At 42.1% G+C, this 16,659-nt stretch overlaps 1 long non-coding RNA gene across 2 annotated transcripts in view; it reads left to right on the top strand.

Moving 5' to 3' along the window:
* LOC141276932 (uncharacterized) overlaps window positions 1–16,659 on the top strand; it is a 225,389-nt gene that overhangs the window by 262 nt on the left and 208,468 nt on the right. The window contains exons 2-3 of one of the 2 annotated variants that reach the window (XR_012327323.1): window positions 6,665–6,829; window positions 10,108–10,285. This is a non-coding gene — a long non-coding RNA (uncharacterized lncRNA). Of the gene's footprint in view, window positions 1–497; window positions 6,830–10,107; window positions 10,286–16,659 lie in introns of those variants that run through there. The other variant, XR_012327322.1, reaches the window with a different exon arrangement.

Here is a 16,659-nt window from a genome sequence, read left to right as displayed (position 1 = left end):
CAGAAAATGGAAGCATGTGGTTGAGTCCTAGGTAGGTAAAAGTGAAGGTCTAGCCCTCGTAGACCTGACCAGTGGCTCTTAAACTTATCTGTCTATCAGCACTAATAAAGGAGATTTTAAAATATACATGGATTTCTAAGCCCACGTCCAGAGTCTGATTCAGAAGCATGGGGTGAGTCCTATCATCTGAATATTTTAAAATATGATCAGACATTTCTGATGCATGTTCATATTTAGTATTACTTCTTATACCAGTGTCCATAATCCTTTTGCACCATTGATGCCTTTCAGAATCTGATGAAAGCTATAGGCCAATTTCTTAGAGAAATGCATATATACCCCCCAGAAATGAATTGATATGTGGAGTGGATTATCTAAATAATATGTCTGATAACATCCCTCTGCTGCCTGCAAGCATTCAATGATTCTCGAATACTTGATTGAGGTGAGACGCCTTTACATGGCTTTCTAGGTCTCCCAAGACCCCCTTACCCCTGCAGCCTGTTGTGTCCTTTCAAGTTTCCTCTTTTTTTTTTTAAAGCAAAGTGAACTGTTTATAGCTACATTCACATGTTTTGCTGTATTTAACCTCTTTACCTTCGCTCATACTGTGCCTGTTGCCTGGGATCCTTTTCTCTTTCCTTCTCCAACCTATGTCAGGTGATTATTCATTGATGTTTGAAGATGGAACTCAGGCAATCCTTCCTCCAGAATTTCTGATCCATTCTCCCTAGTCCCATTCCCAAAGTGTATTGGGTCCTCTTCACCTGTTCTATCATAGCATCCTGTGCATATTTCTTTCGTAGCACATACCATGCTAGGCTGGACTTTTCTGTTTAGGTGCCTGTCTGGCACAAGATGGGGAGACAAGTGAGAGCAGAGAGGGTGTCTTTGTCATTTTGTCAACTAGTCATTAGATAGTGCCAACCCAGAGTTAGCATTCAATGAATGTTTGTTGACTGAATATCTGGGAAAAATTTGGAAGACTTGGGAAGATAAATTCAGGTAGGAGTGGTTAAAAATGCCCTTTATAACATGGAAGCAGAGTAGGTAGTTGGAAGCACTTTTTTGGTGAGGATCGTGTGTTAATGTTAACTTTTGAAAGCAGAGGGAACACTGTGTCTTGCCAATCAGAATACCTAATCTCATGCTTCTTTCACTTTTCTTCTGTTGTCCCCCAACTTCAGTAAAATCATTTCTAATCATACTGGCCCTTGTTTCTACTGTGCTTTGAAAAATCAAAGGCAGAATCTACAACTAGGGCAAAAGGTTCAAATGGATATTCTCCACCCTCCCACACTCCCCAACTGGACGGTCTCCTTTCCGTGCTAGTCTTGGGAGAATTGATGTTTTGTTTTGTGTTTTGATTTCCATTAAAGGGGGCATGCATAGCTCTACTAGTCATTCATTTATTCACACTCATTCATTCAAAACTTATTTGTGAGGTGTCCATTAGCACTAACCCTTGACTAACTTAAGTCTTACCCTCTTCTAGAAAAAGCCCTTAAGCTACAAAAATTAATTTAAAAATCACCAGAAAGTTCTTTCCCATCTACCAAACCACTAGTACACACACATACACACACACATGAACCAGATCTGGCTGCAGGAGGTGTCACTAAGGAAAGACTTCCTTCTCTGAGGCCCTGATGCTTTTCTGTTAATGTAGAAGAGCTCTGAGGCTGCCTCTGACATCAATCTTGGCAAACCTGGCACTCAGGGAAGAGTGCTAACAGGTGAAGCAGGAAGCTGAGGCTCCTTTGCCTCTTCTGTTTTTTACAGTTACTTTCCTTTTCATACCACCAGATGGGTAGTGGTTCATCAGTTGATATATTTAGCAACCTAGAACAAAAATGACTGTACTCTGGAGAGAGGAGGGGGTGAGTATGGATGGTATTTTTTTTAACTCAATTCGTTATTATTAGAGAGGTTAGATTTTTTTCTGTTTGGGTAGTTACGCAAAGCAGCAACCTTAAAACCATGCAGTGAATTATGAATCAGAGTATAAGAGCACAAAGCAGTCTTCTAGGTAAGTCTGGGACACGTTTCATTGTTTTCTCCCTCCATGGGTGGGACGTGAAGGACACTGACGGTGGCTTATACCCTCATCCTGCTCTCACTACCATGGTGAGCTATGAAGGAATCTCTATCTTAACTTAAGGCTGGGGACTAGATGTCTCCTAGCAAGGTATTTGTTTGGGGAGGTCAGAAGAAGCATAGACAGTGTCCGTATCATGCACAAGGGACATCATGGTCTTGGTGGACCAGAGCTATTGTGGTCCATGGCACAACTGGAGAGTGAGTGAAAGCACAAGAAGATTCCATGTTATGAAAATATGTCAGAAGGTAGGAGAATAGGATAATCAGGAACGTAACATACAGTGGTATGAGTGGTGAACCAGGACACTTCATTCAAATAAGTCTATGGACTTCCCTTCTGTCTATGGTGGTATAGCTGGTAGTGGCCCAAACCTACCGTCAAGACAACTAGAAAAGCACAAAAAATCTGTTTCAAGAAAATGGGTGAGGGGCCTAGATTGAGAGGAAAGGGGAAATTAATGAGGTAAGCACAATAATTCTGTGCCCCACTTTTCCCTGGGGAGCATTTGCCTATTCATTAAGCTTTGCAGGGTAAGGGGCTGAGAAGCTGGGTAGAGAAATGCCAGAAGAAGCAGAGATCTGGCAGAGCTCTTGGAAATCTCATGGCGTTACAGAGAAAAAAATCAGGTTTGGACCATGGAGGCAGTCATGACTTGAGACAACAAGAATCTGAAGATAAGATGCTGAAGGGAGGAGACAGTAGGTAATAAACCGAGTGAAATTCACAGGATGAAAACCAAGTTTTGGTAGCTTCCCAGTACTGAGGGGACACACATTATAATCCAGGCACAATGAAGGAAGGGGGGGGGCCTCTTAAATATCCCAGATTCTTAGTTAGGACCCCTGAAGTGCTAGACTCTAGGACTAAAGGCAAACAGAAATCGAGAAGACTATCAAAGTCTGAAATCTAGATTTGAGACTGCTAATGGGACTGAGACAATCTACTTCACCAATTTCACCACTCTTCTCTCCTTGAAACGGCTCCGTCAATTGATGCAAAGATACAAGTGACTCTCTGGGACTTTTTTTTTTAAGATTTATTTTTATTTATTTATTTATTTAGACCACGCCAGGTCTTTGTTGTAGCACATGGGATCTTCTTTGGGCCGTGTGGGATCTTTTTTTTTTTTAAGTTGAGGCATGTGGACTTCTTAGTAGCGGCATGCATGCAGGATCTAGTTCCCCTACCAGGGATCGAACCCAGGCCCTCTGCTTTGGGAGTGCAGAATCTTACCCACTGGATCACCAGGGAAGTCCCTCTCTGGGACTTCTGAGGCTAAGACAAAATAGTATTGTACCTTCCACCTGGGCCTTTTGGAATGTTCTCTACTGGCATGCCCACTCTTTGGGAAGCCAGTTGCTTCTCAAGATGTCCTACTACCTTGATACCACAATGTATGGAAAGTGATTCCAGCTACTCTCATCTGTACCAGCTATCCCAGCCCAGGGAACAAGCATGTGAGTAAAGGAGCCAGCTCCCTAGACCACATAGAGAAGAACAGAGGCCCCAGACATATGGTTCTATTTGATTATCTCAATCATTTCCAGCTATCTGAACCACCACAGCTATGACCCTAGAGAGCATGGAACAGAGGTTAAGTATCCCTGCTGGATTCTGCCTGAATTCCTGGCCCCAAGAATCATGAACATGATAAATTCTTGTTTTCTTACGCAACTTACTTTTGGAGTGGTTTTGTTTAGCAGCAATAATTAATGGAAACATGTCCTATTTGGCTACCTGCCATATGACTGGGTAACATCATCTCTGCAGGAAAATAACATCATCCAAAGTGTTTACAGTGTTTCATATGCAATATCTGGCATTCAATCAAAATTGTAAGTCCGCACTTCCCTGGTGGCGCAGTGGTTGAGAGTCCGCCTGCCGATGCAGGGGACACGGGTTCGTGCCCTGGTCCGGGAGGATCCCACATGCCGCGGAGCGGCTGGGCCCGTGAGCCATGGCCACTGGGCCTGCGCGTCTGGAGACTGTGCTCCGCAGCGGGAGAGGCCGCAGTGGTGAGAGGCCCGCGTACCGCAAAAACCAAAACAAAACAAAACAAAAAAAACAAAAATTGTAAGTCCTACCCACAATAGGACACAGAGAAAAATGAATAATAGGACAGAAATACAGGTGATCCAAAATTGGAACTAGTCAGATATAGACTTTAAAATGACTGTCATTAATGTGTTCAAGAAAATAAATGACAGTATGGAAACTTTCACCAAAATCCTGAAATCTATTTAAAAAAAAAGGATCAAATGGAAACCAAAAAACACAATAACTGAATTTAAGAATTTAAAAAATTAATTTAGCAGCTGATTGAGCATAGGTGAAGAGATTAGTAAACTGGAAAATATAAATAAATAGAAAACCTCTCATTGAGAGTGGAGAGAAACAAAAATGTAAAGTATGGGAAAGAGCATAAAAGACATGAGAGGCAATGAAAACACCAAATATATGTATAACTGCCATCTTACAAGAAAAGGAGAGGTAAAAAGTGAGCAGCACAATATCTGAAGAGAAAGTGGTTAAGGATTTCCCCAAGTAGATAATTGATATCAACCCAAAGATGCAAGAATGTATGTGAATCCCAAGCAGAACACATCTAAAGGAAAAGCACATCTAGACGCTTCAGGATAAGCTTCTGAAAGAACAAGAAAAAGAGAAAATCTGAAAAGCATCCAGAGTTGAAAGGATCAAACGTCAGCATCACTTCAATGAGGTAATCAGCTGACTTCTTCACAGAAAGTACAGAAGCCAGGATGCGATGGAAAGGAGATTTAAGTCTCTGAAAGACGATGATGGCAACATAGAATACTTAACCCTGAAAAACATATCCTTTATAAGTGACAATGAAATAGACATTTCAACACAAATAAAAAACGGAGGAAGCTGATTTCCTGTAGGCCTCCGTGAAAAGAAGTAATGAGAATTCTTAAGGAAAAAAAAAAGAGTCCATGTGTAAGTGTAAAAATGAAAAAATGAATGAAGATATTCATTAATTCAGTCAATATCATTTCATGTCTACTTTGGAGGAAGATTCTACTGTATCTCCGTCTTTTCCTTCAAACACAATCTTTGTATTCAGGGACGCTCTGTTACTCAGCCTTGATTCATTCCATTCATGTCTCATCTCTTTTCTTGGAACGTACCAGGCAAATTTCTGCTTCAAGGGCTTCGCATTTTCTGTTCCTTCTGCCTTGGGTGCTCGTCTCCCAAGATATCTGCATGGTTGGTTCCCTCACTTCTTTCAGAATTTCACTCAAGTCACCATCATAGTTGGTGCTTTCCTGACAACTATATCTAAAATGTCAAACCCTTCCTGTGAAGGGTTCTCTGCTTTATCATTCCTCTTTACCACTCACCACTATTTAATATATTACAGATTTTTCTTTTCAATATTATTATTCTCCCCTTTAATAAAATGTAACCTCTAAGCAGGGTTTTTGCCTATTCTGTGCATTCATTATTGTATCCCTAGTGTCTATAGCAACAATAATAGTCTACTCAATAAATATTTGTTGAATTAATGAATAAACAAGTTGAATACAGTGGGAAAACTACGGCTTATATTTGAAAAATAGAAGTGTGAATGCAATAAGAGAAAGGTAGCACCTTCTGGCTTTTCAGAGGATGGCAAGGTCACAACTGGTAAATGACCTCAAAGGCCATGGCATTGGAGCTGGATCTCAGAGGGTGGATGGCAGCTGGAAATGGGAATTTGAAGGGTTCCAGGTACAGGCTGATTCCTGGGTAGCGGCTGGAGACGGAAATGGGAAGCATGCTTGAGCAATCCTGACAAGCCCTGCATGAATGATTATAAACAGAGGAGGGTTCGAAGATGAAGTTGGGGATGTCAGAACACCGAGGATCTCAAATGCTAGGATAAGGGTTGAGGTTTATTTTTGTAGGAAAAGAAGACTCACTGAAGTCTTTCAAGCAGGGATATGACAGAATTGGAGCTGTGCTGTCTGAATATCAATTCAGCAATCAGGAGAGTGACTCGAATAGCAGAGAGATGGGAGGTGCATAGACCAGTTGTGAGGCCACTTCAATAATCCAAGCAAGAGTTAATGAGGGTCTGAATTAGGGTGACGGCAAATAGAATGAAGAGGAAGAGGCAGAAAGAAGAGGTGTCAGGGAGACAGAACTGACAGGTCTTGACAGCTGGTTAGGATTGGAGGACGAGAGACAGGACTCCCTCATCCTGACTGTGAGGCTTCAAGCTTGAGTGATGGGCAGATGGTGAAGCCATCCATAGAATAAAAGAACTGAGGGGAAGAAGCTGCTTTGAGGGTGGAATTTGGATTTAGGTTCTTGTCTGGATTTGGGATTGCTTGTGGCACCTTTATCTTTGGGGGGACGTTGCCCCTTCTCCTTCCTGAACCGTGTTCCTCTGCTCTACGGAAGCCCACACTTTTGAGACTAACCTGATATGATAGGTGCTCCAGTGCTGTGGGTTGTACATGGGATTCTCGCAGTGGACCCTTCTGGGCTGGGTCTCAAGGGTTGGTGAAGCCTGAGTATGGTTCTAATTTCTCCATTTGTCTCACTTGCTCTCAGCTGCTGCAAACTCTGAAGAGGATCATGATTGTCTGAGCCAAACAATCAGGCAGTTTCCTGGAGTGCTGGGCTCAGAGAAAGCAGCCTCCAGCGCCAAGACTTCTGGAGGAAGGAGCCAGAGCTTCCCCAGCACGCCCCCACCACACCCCCAGGGCTGCCCCTCAGGTCAGAGCACGAGGTTGGCAGTCATGATGGTCTCCTCCTGAGAACCCGGGCCGATAATTTACTGAGCTTTCCTTAAGTGTTCTGTATCTACTTTACTGAGCAGCAAAATACTCTTTGTAATAAAATAGTGGCTTCTCGTGTTCTAGAGTCGCCCCAATTACATTTAATGTACACAAGGTTGGGGCAAGGGAGGAGATGGTTTTTATAAGAAGAATCTTGAGTTATTCTTGAAAGCTCTAGGAGAATCAGAACTTTCTATACTGTACCCTCTTTTATTTTATTTTTTTTTTGCAGTACGAGGGCCTCTCACTGTTGTGGCCTCTCTCGTTGCGGAGCACAGGCTCCGGACGCACAGGCTCAGTGGCCATGGCTCACGGGCCCAGCCGCTCCGTGGCATGTGGGATCCTCCCGGACCGGGGCACGAACCCATGTCCCCTGCATCGGCAGGTGGACTCTCAACCACTGCGCCACCAGGGAAGCCCTGTAGCCTCTTTTAATAGTGAGAAATTCACTAAAGAAACCATGCTGCCATTCTTGTGTGAGAAAAAAGTTGTTTAACAATGGGACTAACCATTTTTTCATTTACTAGGCTAGTAAGTTTTAAAGTTTTTTCAGATAAGAAATAACATGGTAGACAGGAAAGAGCATGGCCATTGGTATGAGATAGACCTTGTTCAAACTCCAGTTGGGTCACCCTCGTGGACATTGTTGATTGCCTATCTTGCATACTTTCTACCTTCCTCCTTAAGAGAGCAGCATCTTTCTGGTTTAGGAATATGCCTGTTTGGCTTAAGACAATCCTATCCTCCTTTGCCAAGAACTGGTTGATCATGTGAACCCAAACTGGGCCACTGGGAAATGAGGTGAAGTCTGCTGGGAATTCTAAAAATGTTCTTGCGTACCCTTTAGGGACACTTTCTTAAAGTGATTCTTTTTGACTACTAAACGTGAAATAGGGAGCCACCATCTCACGACCATGAAAGGAGCTATCTTTAGGGTAACACTGAAACCATGAATGGCTGACAGAAGGAATCTGAATCCTTGAGCATACTTTGGGGCTTCTGGATAGAGTAATCCTAAATGATATATCACTCCTGGACTTGCAGTTCTGTGAACCAGTAAATTTCCTAATTGTTTACAGCTGCTTGAATCATTGCTGCTTTTATCTGCCTGTGAAAGCAGCTTAATTGATACCACCCCTAACTAATTTAGGACCTAGGCCGATTGCTTCACCGTACTAGCCTCAGGGTCCCATCCATGAAAGGGAAAATGAGAAGGAATGGAGACTTTTAGAAAAGATGGCAATCTCCCAGTTGAGCTGTGGTGCTTTTGGGAGTCATCAGAGTTGACTGCTCTCATGCTGCATTTCCATTGATGCCCATGGCTGCTTCCAAATAGTTTGAGAGGTTTCTAGTTGGACAAGACTCAGTGACATGACAATAAAATTGTCATCTTTTGCTTCCGAGATGAGAAGCAGCTGCTTCTTTTTATGTTCTTGATTCCCAAACTGCCCTGGTCCTGACGCCAGTGGATGCTAGACAAATTCTTCTGCTGGAATAATGTTGCCTTTGCCCCAGAGACTTTTTGTGCAAAGTATCTTCTGAGTCTCAGGAAGGATAGAGCTGGAAGTTGGATGAACTTCCAGACGTGCCTGTGTGGCTGTTTTCTGCTGGCTGTAAATAAATATCTAGTGTAGCTGGATGTGCTCTGGGATTAGCTTTCTTTAGAACCTGGATGTTGGCTGCCAACTGTTCCATTTATTCTTGTATTCATTTAACAAATAATTATTAAACACCTACTGTGTGCCAGACACTTTTCTAGGCCTTAGGGATTGTATTAGTCTGTTAGGGCTGTCATAACAAAAACCACAGACTGGCTAGCTTAGACAACAGATTTATTTTCACACAGTTGTGGAGGCTGGAAGTTCAAGATCAGGGGCTGGTTGGCAGAGTTGGTTTCTTCTGAGGCCTCACTCCGTGATGGCGATCTTCTTCTTCTGTCTTTATGTGGTCTTTCCTCTGTGTACGTGTCTGTGTCCAGATTTCCTCTTCTTGTAAGGACACCAGTTATATTGGGCTAGGCTCCCCCTGAAGACCTCACTTTAATTTAATTACCTCTTTAAAGACCTTATCTCCAAATATATTTACATTCTGAAATACTGGGGCTTAGGGATTCAGCATATGAATCTGGGGGGGAGGGCAGGGCTACTCAATTGAGTCCATAACAGGGGAAAAGAAAGACAAAGAGGCAGCTCCTTTTGAATGTGAGCCGTTTGCCCATGATGCTCTCTTGGTTTGTTTCCTGAGCCACCTCTCAGTGCAGTGATGGACTGAAGGTTTGCAAACAGATCAGTTTTCAGCAGCAGAAGCATTTTTCTAGATGGGGTTCTGAATCCTTCCATTTCTCTGCAAGAAACTCTGATCCTTTACAAATACATGCCATTACTCACTGACAGTACATCCTATTACTGTTTTTGCTGATTCTATGCAAAGTGATAAATTTAGCCTAACTCTTTCCGAGTTGTAGGTAACTTGCATTTAGAATTACAGAAGAAGAAATAGCAAGCTGTCTGCAAAAATGTATTCAGTGACAGGATGACTAATCCCTGGAGATTACGTTCTGCTGTAGCTATAGTACAATTGTGGATAGCCTTCATTAAGCATTTGTTCTATTACAGGTTCTGTGTTAAATGGGTTATGCACGCTACCTCATTATCCACAAAACAATGCCTTGATACCATCATTCCCATTTTTCAGATGAGAAAATTGACACTCAGAGAAGTGAGGGCACTTTGCTCAGGTTTGGGACTCTGTGTGGACCTATTAACAACCCAGCAGTACCGCTAGGAAAAGGTGGCATTGATTTTTTGTTTAGGGAGGTGTGGAGAGGGAAGTGATAGCTAGTGATGCTCTACTAATCTTTAAATTATATAACTTTAGAGCTGGAAGGGCTCCTGAGATCATCTAGTCCTTGTTCAATGACATACCTTGAGCGAGTTGAAAAGTTAGAACAGTAATTCTGGTTTTCTGATTCCAGGAGGTCCCATTGATTCTCCATTTACTGTATAATAATAATAACAACAAAACCATCATGTTGTTTTTAGAGCCTCTTTTAGTTTTGAGAATGTTTCCACATACTTGAAATTAAAACAGAACAACGGGCTTTAATTGGCTAAACAGGAAATGGCCTGGGCTCCTCCAGGTGAAGCAGCATTTAACCGTGATGAGCAGGAAATGCCTTAGCAGCCATGTTTCTCACCAACACTGGTTGTTTTTTAGCCTGGATCCCACTCGTTAAGATTGACTAGAGGAGCAGGCTGCAACGCTCTTGGTCATTGCCCTGAGGCAAAGAACAGCTTTCAGAATCAGGACACAAAGGATTCGATGTAAAAAGCGGAACTTCTGCGGGGAGAAAACACAAAGGAAGCCAGAACTTCTGCACGGAGAAAACACAAAGGTAAAGTGAGAAATTAATATATCACTGAGTATTCTGGGTAGCAGGCAACAGAATCCTATGCTGGCTAAAATCGGGAGGGGGAAAAAGAAACGCTTTGTCCTGCTATAAGGTACTTTATAGGATGGAGAAATCAGACTTAGAAGAGAGAGGAACCAGGAAACTCCAGTCCGTCATGGTTTCATTTCATTTGAGAATTAAAACTCCAGAAGAGAAAGTCCAGTTGGCCCAGCTTAGGTCATGTGCCTGCTGTAGACGGGCTGGAGTGGTTAATGAAAGCATCTGTAGAGGTAGCTTCCATGGGCAGCTTTGGCTGCCGAAGTGTGAGGGCAGGCACCTGGGTTTTCTTTCCACCCTTTCCACCAAGAATGCAAAGTGATCTCAGGACCCTCTTTTAACTCTTTCAAATTATTGAGGACCTCAAAGAGCTTTGGTTTATGTAGATATCTTATTAGAAATTACAACTGATAAATTAAAAAAATTATAAATTTATTTAAATATCACAAGAAACCTATTTCATATGAACATAAATGGTATGTTTTAAAAATGAAAATGATTGTATTCTCTGAAACCAGAAACCTTAGTGAGAAGACAGGTGTTGTTTTATATTTTTGCAAATTTCTCTTTATCTGGCTTAATTGGAGACAGCTAGATTCTCATATCTGCTTTTGCATTCACTTTGTTGTAATATGTTATTTTGGTTAAAGTAAATGAAGAAAAGATGTGAAGTAGGAAAGGGGGGAGTATTTAAAAGTCTTTCAGATAATTGTGGAAATTCTTCTTTGATATTATGCCCAAACTCAACAAGTAGTAGTTTTTTGAAATCTGAAAACTTGATCATAAATTTTCATGCTCAGATACTTTAAGATCCATTAGTATCTCTTGCACTTCGTCTCTTACCCATGCATGATTTTTGTATCGTCGTGCACTGGTCGTTTGGGAAATATTGATTTCCTGAGTGACCCAGATCTTCCAAATGTTCCCACACTTCACTGACAGTATACGAAATCAGTGATCGATATCACCACCCATCTCCAGAAAAATATTCAAGCACTGGGACACTGTTCAGCTCATGGTGGCAGACACTAAGTTTTCTATCCTAATTTTCACATGAAAACTTAAATTTTATTAGTAGCAAAAATACTGTCAGTTATTGTCTCTGAAATGACATTCTCATTTCATTCATTTTTGAGAAAGTGCCCAGTATTCAGGTCTGAATAACCACAGTTTGTCATCCTTTCAGCCAAAAGGGAATTTTGTGGGGGAAAAAACCCAGTTAATCCAGCTCACTCCAGCACTCATTGCACTCATTGCTCACTCACTTAACTGGAGTTAATCCAGCTCACTCCAGCGCTCATTGCACAAGTGCTTCTGCTCAAGACAGCTATCATGCTTCTGCACACAGCAGAAGTGCTTTATGCAGACTTCCCATTTCATCGTAGAAAATATGAAAATGACATGTACCCAGGGGCCAAGGCTTAATAAATTAATAATTTGTATTGCTTCATCAATGACATTTTAAAATGAAGCTGGCTTTTAAAAGAATTGTGAGTATGTGGTGGTGGAGAAAGTAATACAATGGCTACTAGTATCATTTGGTGGCAGTGCCTGAATTTATATCAAAGTACCAGAGATTTGACTTATTATTGCTTTTTGGGGTGGTCACTTTTTACCTGGAAGTAGTTTTAAACTTCAAAAAATTTCAAAACTGATAATCATACCAAGAACATATACTTTTTATTTTGATTCACCATTTGTTTGTCTTTTGCTCCTTTTGCCTTATCATTTGCCCTCTCCCCCACTCCTATTTGAGGGTAAGTTACATATATAATTGTCATTTATCCCTAATATTTCAGTCTGCATTTCTTAAGAAGAAGGATATTCTCTTGAATAACCACAGTACTTTTATCAACTTTATCAAGTTCCATTGATACCATATTTTTATTGCCCATATTCTGGTTTTGTCAGCTGACCTGATGAGGTCGTTTATTAAATGAGGAGTCAGATATGAAATGCAATACCTGACTCCACAAGATCCAGTGTGGAGTCAGGTATTGCATTTAATTCTCTTATCTCTTTAGCCTCATTTAATTTGGAATATACTTCCACAAATTTTTTTTTTCTTTTAAGACACTGACATTTAAAAAAAAATTTTATTGGAAGTATAGTTGATTTACAATGTTGTGCAAAGTGAATCAGTTATATATATATACATATACCATGGTGTTTTAGATTCTTTTCCTATATAGGTCCTTACGGAGTGTTGAGTAGAGTTCCCTGTGCTATACAGCAGGTTCTTATTAGTTACCTATTTTATGTATAGTAGTGTGTATATGTCAATTCCAATCTCCCAATTTATCCCTCTTCCCCTTTCCCCCGCGGTAACCATAAGTTTGTTTTCTACATCTGAAGACACAGACATTTTTTGAGAGTAAAGGCCACACTCCTCTACGCCTCCTTTAAAAAGAAAAAAAAAAAGAATGATCTTTATCTTGTGTTTGTCTAATGTTTCATTGTGATTAGATCACGGTTATGCATTCTAGGCCTGAATCCTGCATAGGTGTCCTTCTCAGGAGCCATGTCTTGGGGCTCACTGTAGCCATATGTGTTTTGCTGGTAATGTTAATTGTGATCACCAGTTAGGGTGTGGTTTCCACTGTATAATTACTGTGCTTTATTTTTCTCCTTTACCTCAATTAGTGATCTGTGGGGAGACACCTTAAGACCATGCAAATATCCTATTTCTTATCCATTGATGAGATTTTGCATCTATTGGTGATTCTTGCTTGATCTAACCTTTATTATGGTGCTTACAAAATATATATGTATATGCCTATTCTATAGATCTCCTCTATGTATCTACATTTTATTGATATAAACTCATGCATTCTTATTTTTTCCAGTTGTTTACAATACATTCCTGCACTTAATTATTTGGGTGCTAAAATTGTCCCAGCTCTTGCCAGTGGGAGCCCTCTGAGCTCCTTTCTGTGTCTTTGTGACATGTCCCAATCACTTTCTCTTTTCTTGAGCACTTTCTTACTTTCTTTTTTTTTTTTTAATTTTTAAAAGCTTATTTTATTTATTTATTTTTGGCTGTGTTGGGTCTTCATTGCTGCGCACGGGCTTTCTCTGGTTGCGGTGAGCGGGGGCTACTCTTCGTCACGGTGCGCAGGCTCCTCATTGCGGTGGCTTCTCTTGTTGTGGAGCACAGGCTCTAGGTGTACAGGCTCTAAAGCGCAGGCTCTGTAGTTGTGGCGCACAGGCTTAGTTGCTCTGCGGCATGTGGGATCTTCCTGGAGCAGGGCTCAAACCTGTGTCCCCTGCATTGGCAGGCGGATTCTTAACCACTGTGCCACCAGGGAAAACAAAAACTTTCTTACTTTCTGGCATAAGTTCTCAGCTCATCTTGTACCTACCTTGGCCCAGTCCCTGACTCAGCTATTTCTTCAAGGAAGCCTGATGCCTTTTAGATCCCATTGCTTTTGCACCATCAGTGCCAATGTCAAGTGAAAGGGGCAACTAAAGTCTTAACTTTATTATGAAAATGGTTTTGACCTCTTGGACTCCTTGAAAGTGTCTCAGGGATACCCATAAGTCTGTGGACACTTTGAGAATTGTTACTGAATATAAATTATGTTTAAGTATATGGTCAGGTGTTCATAATTTATCTCGTATAATGGTTGTTAAATTAGCTTAATTGGGGAGCTAAAGCTCCCCACTTAGCAGCTGTGAAATCCTAGTTACCTGGCCTCTCTGGGCTTCATTTTCATCATCTGGAATTAGGGATACTATTACTTCCCAGGCCTGCTGAGGATTAAATGCAATAACTCACCTAATGCTGGATGCAGGGCCTAATATAGAGTGAATGTTTACTAAACGATGTCTTTCGGGGGAAGATAACTTGTCTCTTTAGTTTACACATCATCAGATAGAGGAATGGTGCCCATAGAGGCAGCAAGGAGCTTCACTCACAGCTACACCTTTTTTAGTTGATGAGCTCCTGGAGTTGAGCAGATGCCATAATGGCATGAGACTAGGTGGTCTTAGGAGAAGGGATAAATATATTTTGTATGTGAGACAGAGGCGAAATGTGGTCAGAGAGCATATTCTGGTGGAATGTAGCTTCCAAGATGGTCACAACGAGATCTCCCATCCCACGTGCCCCTTGTACAATGTGAAAAGTGCACTCCTTTCATCGAGAAGTGAGGTCTGTATTCCCTCCCCTTGAACCTGGGCAGGCCTTTGGCTGTGGCAGAACGGATGCTCTGAGACATTGGACGCTATGTCATAGAAATCAACGCAGCCTCCACTAGGGTCTCTTGGAAGGCTCACTCTTGGAACCAGCCCCATTCTGGGGGGAAGCAAGAGTCACAGATGTTCTGGCAGACGGTCTCAGGAGAGGACTGCCCAGCTTAGCCCAGTGTGCCCTCAAAACCATGAGAGATGATAAGAAAACGTAGTTGTTGTGAGCGATTACATTTGGGGGTGTTTGCTCACACAGTGACGGATAACAGTGCCTGTACATAGGTGGGCACACTGGAAATTAACCACGAGTCATCTCCACCCCAGACATGAGCTATGGAGTAGGTCATAGGTGATGCGCAGACACTTGTCCACACTTGGCGAATGCCCCAAGAAGAGGCCTGATGAGGAAAGACTCTTAACAGACTTACGCATAATAACTCTTGCTGTTTTGGAACCAAATTGCCAAGTGTGGAGTAGGTGGTTTCTGGCATTGATGACACCCCCTGGGTTCACTTGAGGCAGATGTAGAAGTCCTTCCACTCTTTCCATCCTTCCTGTTTTCTTTTCCTTTCATCTCCTCTCCTTTCCTGAACCTCCTTCTCCTCTCCTGACTTGTCCTCACCTTCTTTCTTTCCTCTCCACCCAAAGCAGTTGGATGAAAAAAGGAAAGAACATGAATTTTGAAGGTAAGATGGCCTAGGTTAAACCCACTTATTAGTAACTTGACTTTGGGCAAGTTCTCTTTTCTCTCCTAGCCTCACTTCCTCCATCTGTAAATTATAAGTAACACTACAGAGAGTCATTGAGATGGTTAGGTGGCATTATTAAAGCATTCAGCACATTGCTAGGCACGCAGATGACCACAATCCACAATCCATGCTGATTTGCTTCTCTTTCTTTAATCACAACCGGAGTTTTCTCCTTTGCTTACTCCAAAGCTCCTTGGCCTCTTTCCCCAGATAATCCCATTTCACAGATGCTGTTTTGTTTCGGCTCTCGGTTTGCTCTGCCAGTGCGCCCAGCAGACCTACAAATTCCAGATGCTGAGAGAAAAGCCCTCGATTCAGTCTCAGTGCAGGGATGATATTCGCTAAAATGCAGATGCACGTTAGGTACCTGTGGGAAGCTTCGGTGCTGGATCGGAAACAGGCAAAAACAAAATCGCTTGGCAAAAATGGGCTCCTGGTGGAGGGTAGGCAGGAAGGCACAGAGGCAAATGGAGATTGACTGGTGGTTACTCTTCTGGGGCTGAAACGGGCAACCACAGCCCAAGTACAAGTGGAGTAGTTGCCCCCTGGGAAGAAGGGTGGTTTGTCTGAAGGATATGACAAGGAGACCTGGGATTCGGGGAGAGAATATCTTGGAGAATAGAATGGTACCCACAGGGTGTTTAATTACCCATCTTTGTTTCAAATGGTTGTGCGGGTTAAATGGACCTGATCCTGCGTTTAATGTGCAAAGTCAATGGGAATTTTGAGGGCAGATCAAATGCACCACTAGGAAAACTGTGAACTTTCCAGCCAGACACGGACAAAGGCTGAGCTGAATGATGTGACAGCGGCGTACATCTAGACATTGCTGAAGGAGAAAGAAATGGTAAAAGAGGAAACTGTGTGTATAAAGACCATTGCAGTAACCACCAGGTAGGAAATAGGACTCCAGGGTAGAGAGCAAGCGCTGTTTTGGTCCAAGGAGCCTTTCTGACAGACACTTGTATTCTTACACAAATGTTTTCCTTTTGGCACTGGTTTCTGTTTTCAAAACCCAATCCAAGGGTTCACAGATTGGACTCCCAGATTGCTAGTAATAAAGCGATCCTTAGAGATCACCTAGTTCCACCCTGTCATTTCTTGGCTAAGATTACTAAAGCCCAGAGAGATCTAATGAATTCCCCAAGAACACACAGCTAGTTTGGAGTCGGGCCAAGGCCAGAAGCTTGGCTGCATGTCTCCCAGTGCAGAGCTCTTTTCCAGTCTCTCTTTTCTCCATATCTTCTCAACAATTACAGGTTCTGCAGTTTCTTTGGTCAACCACTACTCATGAAAAATATTTATTAGATGCCACCAGCCAATTCTACATCCACATTTTTGCTCTAAGTGAAGTCACCTTCCCCTTCAGGGAGATTCCTA

This window comes from Tursiops truncatus, chromosome 17 (genome assembly GCF_011762595.2).
Source record: "Tursiops truncatus isolate mTurTru1 chromosome 17, mTurTru1.mat.Y, whole genome shotgun sequence".
Lineage (NCBI taxonomy): Eukaryota > Metazoa > Chordata > Mammalia > Artiodactyla > Delphinidae > Tursiops > Tursiops truncatus.
Note: the sequence above shows the minus strand (reverse complement) of the source record. Positions and strands in the feature narration are given on the sequence as shown.